Source organism: Dermochelys coriacea, chromosome 15, assembly GCF_009764565.3.
Source record: "Dermochelys coriacea isolate rDerCor1 chromosome 15, rDerCor1.pri.v4, whole genome shotgun sequence".
Classification (NCBI taxonomy): Eukaryota; Metazoa; Chordata; order Testudines; family Dermochelyidae; genus Dermochelys; species Dermochelys coriacea.
In genome coordinates, this window is record NC_050082.1 from 1,784,171 (window position 1) to 1,795,920 (window position 11,750).

Consider the following 11,750-nt stretch of genomic DNA (forward strand, 5'->3'; position numbering starts at 1 on the left):
TGTTCTGTTTGTTTCGCTCTGTTCTTCCCAGCTCCCCTCCCCACTGTGCTGAATAAGATGGAGACAGAGGATAAAAATAGCCCCTTAATGGAATCTGCACTGCAGCCTGGACTCTCACCCTCCTCTGCTGGCAGCGTGCCCGCTGACTAGACAGAAAAAGCACTTCTCACAGAGCAGGAAATGGATTTGGGGAAGGGAGGGTGACCTTGCTCCTGCCTACCACTGATGGCACTGCCATTTAATCACCTGCTAGGCACCGGGAGTCTGCACAGGTGGGCTAATCCCACTCTAGGTTCAGCTCTGCTCTCCTCCAAAGCAGCCCATGGAGTCCCATGTTGCTTGCTGTGCTGAGGGCCTCTGCCACGTTCTCACTCGGGTCCCGTCTGCACTGCATAGATGTTCGAAATCCCATGGTGCTGCCTGTTACAGGAGGGCTTTCCCTTATGTCCTTGGCCAGATGTACATCCTCTCCCCACCCTTCTGGCTCTGTGTCTTGGGGCTGAGCCCTTCCATCCCACAGGAGGCGGCAGTCCAGGGCCAAAGCAATTCCTGTGAGTTTACAAAAAGAAAAGGAGAACTTGTGGCACCTTAGAGACTAACAAATTTATTAGAGCATAAGCTTTCGTGAGCTACAGCTCACTTCATCGGATGCATTCACGAAAGCTTATGCTCAAATAAATTTGTTAGTCTCTAAGGTGCCACAAGTCCTCCTTTTCTTTTTGCGGATACAGACTAACACGGCTGCTACTCTGAAACCTGTGAGTTTACAGTTTGTGACGGGGGATTGGGAGCTCAGGTAACCTGGTCTCAGGCTTTAGGATTCCATGTGGAGCTATTCAGCTGACTCGGCCTGATAGCCAGAGTGGGGGGGTCTCATTAACTCCATCTCTGGGGTCTTTAGGGGACTTTCCCTCTGTCCTGTCTGCCTTCCCACTTCATATGTGCAGAGCTCTGCCCTCCTGCACCTCTCCCAGCCTTCTTCTGTCCCAGGGAGGCAATAGGGTATAGTGGACAAAGCACTGGACAGGGAGCAGGAGACCTGCATTCTGTTGCTGACTGCCACTGACTTGCTTAACCTCAGTTTCCCCAATCTGTCAGATGGAGATGATGCTACTTTACCCACTTTGAGAGCCGTAGAGGGAAAGTACCATAGGGGTGGTTAGTGTTAATCACCCCTTAGCTCTCCTCTGCCCCTTTTTCCCAAGTGGCACTGGGGGGTCCTGATCACCCAGCAGCTGGCCCTGTTCCTCCAACCACTCCCCGCATTCTTCACTGCTTCTTCCTCTACCTGATGCGTTTTCTGAGTGCCAATCAGAGAAAGCAAGTACGTGCCCCAGAGGCTGGGGCCCAGCACACCCATCTCAGCCCTGTCCAGGAACAAGGGGAGGTTGCTGAGTCTCTGCCCCAGAATGAAGACTACCGTTGTCGCTGGAGGGAAGGTTGAGGACAGGTCTGAAGCAGGGAAGGCTGGATCGAAACTTCTGGAGCAGCGAGGCAATGGCAACCGCAACTTGCCTTCAGCTCTAGTGCAGGCGATGGCTGCTCTTGCCAGCTGTCTGCCAGGGGACAAAATGTGTTGAGACAGGCCAGGTTTACACACTTCATCCACACAAATCTGAGGCACTTGGCTCAGTTGGGGCTTTTGCTACCTTAACACATTGTTCTGGCTATTCAATAGAATTTTTTCCCTGGATGCCAGCACGGAGGTTAATGCTTCTGCTGCAGTCAGGGAATGTAGCTGCAAACCCCCAGCCCCTTGCCTGGATCTTAGGCTGCTCTGCACACATTAGTTTGGGGCTGAGTTTGATACTGATATTACCAATACAGCCCCTAGTGTGGCTGCAGTTGTACCAGTGCAAACGTGCTGGCACAAGGTGATTAAACCTCATTAGGGAAGAGGGGCCAGTCTGTGGAGCTTTCTGAGCCAGAGAGCCAATGCCAGGAGGCTGCAAAGGCCTGAATGGCTGGATTGTGTTTTGAGTTGTAGCTGCATTTGGGGGGAAGCGGTCAATGGGCTGTCACTGGGGGCATCCAAGGACCAGTTTGCACTGGGCTGGACAATAAGCCACCCCAGGTAAGGGCAATGGTGGATGTGGCATTTTTAGGGAATCTGAGAGGGGAAATAGGAGAGGTAACCCTGGCATTATTGCCCCCAGCTGCAAGAGGGGATTTGGGGTGAGGTGGAATTGTGACAGGCACCTTATTCCGGTATGGTGCATTCCCCTTCCTGTCTTGGAATAGCTGTGGTCCCCTGGAGAACTGTGCTCAGTCTAGGGCCCTTGTACTGCTTTTTCCCAGCGTAGTTAAAGTCCTGGTGTGTGTAGACGAGCCCTGCTGGTGCATCTGGTGGTGCTGCAGCCCCAGAGAAAGAATCCCAGAGGTAGTTTGAGCCTCCAGAAATCTCAAAATTAAAAAATTGGGGGGTAATTTGTCATTCAGCTCAGGATTCAGCCAGTGGCCAATGGAGAGACTGGCTGCCTTAGGGCATGTCTAAACTGGCAAACTTACAGCACTGCTCAGAGAGCACTGAAGGGAAACTGCTGTTGTGTGTTCACACTGACAGCTGCCTGTGCAATAACACTTGCAGCGGTATTCGGAGTAGTGCACTCTGGGCAGCTATCCCACAGAACATCTCTTCCTCTTCTGCCGCTAAGAGTTATGGGAAGGCAGAGGGGGTCGCGGGGCATCCTGGGTCCTGTCCCAATGCCCCGTGATGCATGGCTTCGCGTCCCAGCAACCCCTGGACTTCCGTCCGCATTCGGAGCCATCTTTCAATGGTTTGTGTACAGCGCCCTGCCTCTTCAGTCTGCAGGAATGGACACCGCACTGTTGACCAGTATGCTGCTCGCTCTGACTAACACCTCACGAGCGGCAGTGGAGCTATTCCTGAAACTACAAAGGCAAGAGGAGTGTGACATTGATCTCACCACACGTAGTAGCTACGACAGGAGATTGCTTGTAGCATTCACAGAGGTGCTGACCACAGTGGAATGCCGCTTTGGGCTCAGGAAACAAGCACTGAGTGGTGGGATCACATCGTGATGCACATCTGGGATGACAAGCAGTGGCTGCAGAACTTTCACATGAGAAAAGCCACATTCATGGGACTCTGTGATGAGCTCGCACGACCCCTGTGGCACAAGGACACACAAATGAGAGCTGCCCGGCCATTGGAGAAGAACGTGGCGATTGCACTGTGGAAGCTGACTACTCCAGACTGCTACCGATCGGTCGCTAACCAGTTCAGAGTGGGAAAGTCGACCATTGGACTCATGTTGATGGAAGTGTGCAGGGCCATTAATCACATCCTGCTCTGAAAGACTATGACTCTGGGCAATGTGCGTGACATTGTGGATGGCTTTGCACAAGTGGGCTTCCCTAACTGTGGAGGGGCGATAGATGGGACGCATATTCCAATTCTGGCACTAGACCACCTAGCCACCAAGTACATTAATCACAAGGGGTATTTCTCTATGGTTCTCCAGGCACTTGTGGATCACCGTGGGCATTTCACGGACATTAATGCAGGCTGGTCCAGAAAGGTGCATGACGCCCGCATCTTTTGGAACACTGGCCTGTTCAGGAAACTGAAAGCTGGGACTTTCTTCCCGGACCAAGAGATCACCATAGGGGAAGTCGAAATGCCAATTGTGATCCTGGGAGACCCTGCCTACCCCTTAATGCCGTGGCTTATGAAGCCGTACATAGGGCACCTTGACAGCAGCAAGGAGTGGTTCAACAACAGGCTGAGCAAGGGCAGAATGACTGTTGAGTGTGCTTTTGGCCATTTAAAGGCCTGCTGGTGCTGCCGATATGGGAAGCTGGACCTGGCCGATGACAATATTCCTATGCTTATAGCCACGTGCTGTACACTCCATAATATTTGTGAAGGGAAGGGTGAAAGCTTAACTCAAGGCTGGACCACTGAGGCTGAGCACCTGGAGGCTGAATTTGAACAGTCAGAGACCAGGGCTATTAGAGGGGTGCAGCGTGGGGCCATAAGGATCAGGGATGCCTTGAGGCAGCAATTTGAAGCTGAAATCCACTAATATTTGTTGCTATGCTCGGGAGTGCAGTGCTTGTAATGCTAGGAGGCGATTGTGATTGGTGCAGATGATGCACTATGAAGGTTTAAGAAAATTATCTGTTGCTTTGCAGGGCTCTGTTTGCTTTCAATTAATAGAATAAAGATTGCTTTCAAACCAACACAATTCTTTTATTAAAAAACAACAACCAGAGGGGGGAGAGAAACAAAAGAACACCTCAGCACTGATGGGGATGGTAGAAAGGAAGGTCTCAAGAGGAGGAGGGGTCCCGGGACAGTTAAAAATTTGTGTATGTCCAGGAATCATATCCATCCTTCTCCTTTAGAGTACAGTGCAGTGGATACTGTACTTCAGCAGGACTAAACTGCAGAGGGATGGGTGTTGAGTGCAGTGGGTAGTGGGAGTCCGCAACTGGTACAGACTGAAGCCAGGAGGTTGATAAAAGTGTGTTGGTGGTGTCTGGGGGGGTGCATGGGAAAGAGTTTTGCGACAGCAGCTGCAGGGGAAGGCGGGCGTGTAGCTGCTTGGTTTGCAGTGCTAGTAGCACCTGGAGTGTGTCTGCTTGGCGCGCCATAATGTTTAAGAGCCGCTCCATGGCTTCATTCTGGTGCGCCGTGTTCTCCTTTTGGTCCCTCTTCTCGCTGTCCCACCACTACTTCAATTCTTGTTTTTCGGCCGCGGAGTGCATCATGACATCACGCAGAAAGTCCTCTTTAGTTCTTCTTGGTCACTTTCTAATTCTGCACAGCCATTCAGCCGGTAATAACAAAGAGGGAGGCTGGCCTCCCAAGGTCATATCTGTTAAGCCAAAATGCAACATTTTACCAAAGCAATATTGTTTGCAACACACAGACCATTGATTCAGTAATTTAAAACACAGCCACTATCCACATACCTGTCACTAAGTGGCTGACCCCAGGCAAGCACACATGAGCCACAAGACCCCCAAACTGGTGAGTAGCCGCAGGGGCAGGAGAAATCACTGTACACCGGGCACATGGCTCCTGGGGAGAGCCGGCACTGTGGGGGGGGCCTTATAATCATTCCTGTCCTCACATTTTCCACAGGCTGTGTTCATGATGGAAGATATCTCACTGCTGAGGGTGAGCAGGGAACCAAGACTGTGGATTCCACCCTGGTCCTTATGTGGCTCACCTGTGCACAGCAATGGTCCCCGCCCTCCGTGAAGGCAGAGTGGCACAGGAAAGTTACCCTTAATGGGGCAAGAAACAAAGCAGCTCTGCCAAAGAACCTGGGGCAGCAGATTGCTCAGTATCTCCACGAGAGTTTCCTGGAGATCTTTGAGGCAGATTCCCATGAAGTGAGGGAGTCAATCAACACTTTGTTCCGCCACTCAGACTAGGCAGGTGGTACACGGATCATACAGACACAAACCTGCTTTCTCCAATCCTCCTGCCCCCAACAACTCGCTTCAGTAATTCCAAAAATCAAAGCCACTTACCAGAGGCCTCCTCTCCTGTTTGCTCTTCACCAAGATCCAACAGCTGTGACTGGCTAGCCTCCTCCGGGGTAGAGAAGAGCTCTCTGACCTCCAAGTCGTCTTCTGCCTCGGCCCCCTCCACCTCCTCGTCCAAGATTTCCTCCGCCTGGCTCAGTCCACTCTCGACTGGCCCGCGAGCCACCGAAGTATCCACAGTGGTCTTCGCAGTGGAGGTGGGGTTGCCACCGAATGTTGCGTCCAGCTCTTTGTAGAACCGGCAGCTCGTGTGCATGGCACCGGAGCGGTGGTTTGCCTCCCGCGCCTTGTGATAGGCGTTCCGCAGCTCCTTCGCTTTGACCCTGCACCGCAGTGTGTCCCGCTCATGGCCCCTGTCATGCATCGTGAAATCTGTCCGTAGGTATCATAATTCTGACTGCTGGAGTGCAGCTGGGGCTGCACTGCCTCCTCTCCCCAAATGCTGACGAGGTCCAGCAGCTCGGCACTGTGCCGAGCGGTCGATCGCCTGGTCCATGGAGCAGGCTTGGCCACCTGGAAAGATGCACTGAGACCACTGCATGCATCACTGAGCCAACAGGATGGGGACTTTCAAAATTCCCAAGGAATTTACGGGGTGGGAATGAAAGTTGGTCACGTGAGGGCAGAGCAGTAGAGTTCAAATCGATGACCAGGGAGGCGAGAACAGGCATTGTGGGACACTTCCCGGAGGCTAATCGCAGCTCTGTAATCACCACGGTGTCTACACTGGCACCACGGCGCTATACCCCCGGCACAGAAAGTTGCACGTCTCTCGTCGGGGTGGTTTTTTTACAGCGCGGCAACTGTGCAGTTTCTGCGCACTCAGTGGCTTGGCCGCGTGACCCCTGGGGAGTTACAGTGCAGAACGCTGCTTCACTGCGCAGAAACTTGCCAGTGTAGACAAGGCCTTAGGCAAGGCTGCTGTAGGGCCAGTCCGTGCTCAATAGGCAATTGTATAGCATTCCTGCAGCAATTGCTAATGAGGGCAGACAGTAGGGCAGGGTGTGTCTTTGGAGCTGTCTGTTGCACTAGGTGTGTTGGCCTGGGAACTTTCGCTGGCTCCTTTTGTTCTCCATTCCAAGCGCGCATGCTGAGTTTTGCCCCATCTACTTTCCCTCTGCACATGCTGTTCTGATTGCCTCGTTGTCTTCTCCCCCTGCTCCTGTTGCCCAGACACATTGACTTTCAATGGGACGTGCACTTCTAAATCACTTAGGTACTATTGAAAATCCTTCCCATAGTCCTCTTCTCCGATGGACATGCCTCATTTCCCTTCTGCTAGGGACAGCAAAGGCAGCTAGGTTCCCTCTTGTTGTCCACCTGGGACCAGGTTCTGCTTTGCAACCAGGAGCCTGCAGCTTGAAAGGAGGAGGGGAGCCGGTTCCCTCTGGATCACAAGCAAGTGTTCCATGGACCACCTTGAGGAGCCCCACTAAGATATGTAAGTACTTTCAGAGAGAGATCAGCTACTGCAAGTGTCCTGTGCTGAATGGTACTGCGCGCTGCAGCCACCGAGTGCCGCTGCTGCAGCGAGCGCTCATATCCTCACCTGCCCTCTTATCTTGTATTGCCAGAGAACCGTGACTCTCCCACAGTCCCAACGGGCTTTACAAACTGAGCCATGCTGCCCTCTTAGTCTGCCTCTTGCATGTAACCCCCACCACAGGCAATGGGACTGCTTGAGTTGGGAGCCAAGAAAGATCTATTCTACTGTGGCTAGGGCCCAACCCCACGGTGATTCAGCTGCTCCTAGGCCCACCCCATGAGTAGGATGTTGCATGACTGGGTAAGGTTGGGGGCAGTAAAATATTTGAGAAGGAAACTGGGCAATCTCTGAGCCTTAGGGAAGAAAGCAGCATGGCAGCCATAGTGTCAAAGCTCTGTTTGAACACCATCTTTATTAGGCTAGGGATTAGGAGCCAGCTGAGATCTGTGCCCCATTTTGCTCATTGCTGTTCTTTCATGTAGTAAGAGACAATCTCTGCCCCATAGAGCTTGCAATCTAAATAAGCAAGACAGACAAAGGAAGTACCATTATCCCTATTTTTACATATGGGAAAACTGAGGTGCAGAGTTTAAGTGACTTGGTCAAGATCACACAAGAAGTCTAGGGCAGAGTCAGGAATTGAGCCCACTGCTTCTGAGTCCCCGTCGGCACTCCCAGCCTTCCTCACTTCTTTCCTTGTCTGAGCCAATCCTACACGGTTCAGCTGCCTGCAACTTAATTTGTCTACCAGTGTGGAAAGAATTAGCCAGCTCACCAATTAATAGTTAAACAAGCGTGTACCTTTAATTTGTCCTGGATCTCCATCATGAAATTGCTGCTTTGTTTCATCTTTGATATGATGGAAGTGATTCCCCTGAATGACCCTCTTCCCAGAGAACAGCAGAGGCTGTGTTAGGTAGGATTGACACATTTCCCTGCACTAAAGCAACTGATGTTTTTTTGAAGCAAATTTAGGAGCTCAGCAAGTGTGACTGTGAGATCCATGGGGACAGCTCGGTGACAGGCCACGCCAGCATGCAGCAGATGGCTGAGATGTGTTAAAGCTCTATTAGGTGGCGGGAGGTTATGAAGAAATATTAAAAATAATTAGTACATCTTCCGTCCATTCTGACAGACAAAGCTTTGCTTCCTGGAATTCTTCCCACTTCATTTGAGAGACTAGGAAAGTGACTTTGTTATAAAATGATTAATTAAAAACCTCAGTAAGATCCCAGAGCAGTAATGGGAAATGGGCCTCGACTTCAATTCCAAATGGCCCAAGGGGATGATTTAATCCCATAACCATCGGGTCTGAAGTGTCTAGACTTCCTGGAACTGCCCATTCTCGACCCCAGCAGCACTGAGTCAGCCCTTCGCAGCAGATGAATTGTATTACAAGGGATGAATATTCAAAGTCCGGTTATTTTTTTTTTGCTCTGTGTGGTCGTGAGATTCCACAGCCCTTCTCCTCAGCATAGGAGAACACCAGCCTCGGAGTGTGGCATAGGTAGCTGTAGACACAGAAATGTTTTGCTTTTCTGTGCACTGCTGTTTAAATTGCTGAGAGCCCTGCCTGTCTGCAGAGACAGTTGCCTCTAGTTCTGAGTCTGTTACAGTGGCATCATGCACCCTTTGCTGTCCTGCAAAGACTTTTGTTCTTTCTTGCTCTTTTTACTTAGTATGAAAAGTCAGCGCAGCCTGAAAGTGCCTGTGTGCTCATAGGGTGGAAGAGGAAGGAGGGCTGTGGGATGAATGCACTGTGATCATCTAGTCTGACCTGTATCACACAGCCCAGAGACCAGCCCCACAATAACTCCTAGAACAGAGCTTTTAGAAAAACACCTTATCTTCATTTACAAATTGTCAGTGATGGAGAATCCACCACGACCCTTGATAAATTGTTCCAGTTGTTAATTACCCACGTTAAAAATTGCCAAAATTTGGATTCAATTCCAAATGTTGCCACAGACACCCCATGTGGCCTTGGCCCAAGGCTAGCTATAGAGTGATCGTGGGGGCGGGGCTCAAGCAGACTAGTCTGGCTAGCATGAATACCAGATCAGCAATGCCATAGCAGCATGGGCCTGAGGAACCATCCAGCTTTGCAGGGTTGGGACCTACCTAGCTAGATTATGTCCACATGAGCTGCAGTTACACCTCCGATTGTAGTATACTCTTCATCTCTCTGTGGCTCAGTTCCCCCTCTGTAAAATGGGGGGGTGGAAAATATTTATTTTTGTCTGTCTGGTCTCTTTAGCCTGTCAGCTCTTAGACTGTCTCTGTGCAGTGCCCAGCACAATGGAGCCTCTAGCTGCTACTGGAATATAAAGAACAGTAGGAAGGGACTGGGCCACAGAAGATCGAGCTTCAGTTCCCTGCTGTGCTACCGACTGTGTGACCTTGACCCCTCCGTGCCTCAGTTTCCCATCAGTAAGGATAACAGTCCTGACCTACCTCAGAGGTGGGTGGTTAGGATAGATGCATTCATGTGTGGGAGGCACTCCCGTACTACAGTGATAGATGGTGTAGGGGAAAACCAACATACAGTTAGAAGCTTTTCTGGTTGCCATGGTGGAGCTGTCTTGTCTGCGATTTGGAACCGAGGGTTCACTGGGCTGTCCCCCAGGTGCCGTCTCTCAGGGATCTCAGGAAGTGTGTAATACTAGATGCTGGAGGGAAGGAGAAAAGGGAGGTCTTGTGCTTCTCTCTTTGGTGGCGCAGCCCTGCCCAGTGCTCAGTGCTTCCAGAGCCCTGGTTCCCAGCCCAGGGCCCTGGCCAGGAGGTTGGGCTGATCTGGCAGGGAAGCGTCGCCCTTCGGCAAAGGTAGGACAGCCAGGAGCGGATCTGCTGGGGGTGGGGCTACCTGGGAGGCTGGGCGCTAACAGCCCCTCTGGTAGTGATGCTGTGGTCACAGGAGGACGTCATCCTGTTGGCATGGTGATGTGGCAATGCCAGTCCCAGACCTCTCCCTGATCACACAGCACGAGGTCTGTTCTTAACAGTGAGTGCCAGGGGGCAAAACAAAAGCTTCTTTGGCCTGTCCTGCCACTGTCCATGAGCTAAAGGTGGGTGAATGCCCAGGGGGACTGGGCAGAAGAAAATTTACTGTGTCTGTCAGAACATTCCTTCACCCCTTAGGGCACAGGGGCTGGAAATGAGCAGACTACACAAGGGAGGAGGAAACAAAAAGCCCCGGTTTGGAGTCAGCCCATTTCTATGAGCCTAGGCGTGGTACCTGACCTCTCCACACCCTGCCGCTCGCTGCCCCTTCAGCCACACATTGTTCTTCCCTCCAGCCCATGGTGGTTAGTCACTGCAGCACTGGGGATGCTCTGTGTGGAGGGTCTGAGTCTATGGGATCCATGGGCTTGGGGGAGCTGGCCTGTTAATCACAGCCTTCCCAGTCACAGCCCTCTCCACTGAGAGGACTCCATGGAGATTTCCTCCCTGCAAGTGCTCTCCCCTGGGTGTGCCTGAAGGAGAGGGCACTCCAGCCCAAGTGAGAATGAGAGAGGTGGCCTGTCCTGGAGCTGAAGGAGGTACCCATGAGAACAGGAGGAGCAAGGCCTGGGAGACAGTGGGTTATACAATGAAAAGAGGGGTCTCCGAGAGAATGGGGGCAGGAGGAGCCTGGTGGGCAGGGATGGGAGTAGCTGTCCACTATGGGCTGTCTCCTGGGCTTCTGAGCTACAGTGCAGTATGGTTGCAGCTCAGAGCCTGGATGACTGATTGCTCCCCAGGAGCTCAGCGGGTGATGTCACCCCTTTGGCAGTGCTTAATTTGTGCCAGGCTTGCCAGGGTGGAGCCCCAGCACCCCTGGGCTTGGTGCATCAGTTATAAATTTGAAAAATTGCATGAGCCCTGTCACCTCTCTCATTACAAATTAAGCCTGGTGGGGAGATTCCTCTGCAAGCCCAGCCCCAGCCTTGTACAGTTTCTTAGAAACCTTGGGAATGGGTTCAGGAAAGCAGCTGATTTTCCAGATCAGTGGCCTGAACCCATCAAGAGCTGTCAAGGCTTGGCACCACCTCAGTCCACTGTTAAAATCAGGTGAGGCAAACTCTCACCACCTGGCCAAGGTGCTGCCCTGGGGAGAAAAGTCAGGCTACAGGGAACAGACTACCTCGGAAATTGATCACTGCCGTCTATCGCCAGTACCTCCAATGAAAATTGGTTTTCAGCACCAATACTGTGTGGGTGGAGCTGTCGCTCCAGGCTGGCTGGCCACCTTGAAATCCAGGGTCATGGTTCCAGGATTCCACCTTCTCTGGTTATCCCAGCTTACTCTCAGTGCTGTCCTGCTCCTTTTCATTTAATGACAAAGCACTTGTGTTACTGCCACCATCCGGGGGATGGGGGTTCATTGCTGGTTTGTGAGACATGCAAGGACTCCTATTGTGAGATGCACAGGTGGTAGCAGATCTTGGTCTGGGGTCAGACCACAGAACTGGGAGTCAGGAGTTCTGGGTTCTGTTCCTCACACTGCCATGTGGGAACTTGGGCAAGCGATTTTATTGCTCTGTGCCTTGGTTTTCCCATGTGTAAAACGTGCAGAGGAAGAGGGTTTAATGGTGCTGACCAACCTTTGGAAAGTGCTTTGAGATCATGTTAATGTGCAGTGTTGCTCTGTGCAGGGGGCCCCACCAGGCCTTGGAGGGGGGGGGGATAATGGCCCTCCCTGTGGGTTGCCTGTAAGGAGGGTCTTATTAATCCCTCGGGGACTCACTCCCCTCTTGCTGAA